Below are 1,013 nucleotides of genomic sequence, written 5' to 3'. Positions count from 1 at the left end.
TTTTAGCTGTGATTTGTCACAGTTTAAAATCGCAGTTAAAACTAAGTTCTCATTCAAAACTGTCGGAAACTCGATTTCTATTGCATTTTTTCGAAGGCGTGTGTGTCTAGAATGCTGGGAAGAAAGGGTTTTTTAATCCGTGCTTTAAAGATGTTTCTACAGCCCATCGTTCGATGATGATGATGCTGATGATGTTAGGTTTGTGGGGCGCTCAACTGCGCGGTTATCAGCGCCCGTACAAATTCCCAATCTTTACTCAGTCCAAACTTGTCACATTCATGAATGATGATGAAATGATGAGGACAACACGAACACCCAGTCATCTCGAGGCAGGTGAAAATCCCTGAGCCCGCCGGGAGTCGAAGCGGGAGCCCGTGCACGGGAAGCGAGAACGCGACCGCGAGACCACGAGCTGCGGACTTATCGTTCGAAGCAGTTTAACGGCCGCCCTGGGGCGCTCCGTGCCGGAGACGCCCGGCTCAGGTAGAAAAACTTGTCGTGCCGTGACGCACGGTCACAAAATTATTAGGCGAACCATCCATACTCACATACATTAAAAGAAAGTCGATAACTTTATATGAAAAGATTTCATCTTCGCCCCACCAACTAATTCACTAGCTAGCCATGCAATACCTGAACACTTCAAATAAAAGACTAGTATCCACAATAACCGGCAACGGCCTTGCCGCAGTGGATACACCGGTTCCCGTCAGATCACCGAAGTTAAGCACTGTCGGGCGTGGCCGGCACTTGGATGGGTGACCATCCGGGCCGCCACGCGGTGTTGCCATTTTTCGGGGTGCACTCAGCCTCGTGATGCTAACTGAGAAGCTACTCGACCACCGGCTAGTAGCGGCTCCGGTCAAAGAAAAACCATCATAACGACCGGGAGAGCGGTGTGCTGACCACTTGTGGCCTGAAGACAGATACAGACACACAGTCATGCATACAAACAATCATTTCGACAAGTAAATAAAAGCTATCCTCATTTACTCATTTAGCCATGCTAGAAG

General features: G+C 48.9%; 1 pseudogene; it reads left to right on the top strand.

Annotated features, from left to right (window-relative positions):
• Positions 1 to 672: 672 nt before the first annotated feature.
• LOC126459437 (5S ribosomal RNA) lies at positions 673 to 790 on the top strand (annotated as a pseudogene).
• Positions 791 to 1,013: the final 223 nt, after the last annotated feature.

Source organism: Schistocerca serialis, chromosome 2 (assembly GCF_023864345.2).
Source record: "Schistocerca serialis cubense isolate TAMUIC-IGC-003099 chromosome 2, iqSchSeri2.2, whole genome shotgun sequence".
Lineage (NCBI taxonomy): Eukaryota > Metazoa > Arthropoda > Insecta > Orthoptera > Acrididae > Schistocerca > Schistocerca serialis.
The sequence above is the reverse complement of the archived record's forward strand: the minus strand, read 5'-3'. Positions and strand labels throughout refer to the sequence as shown.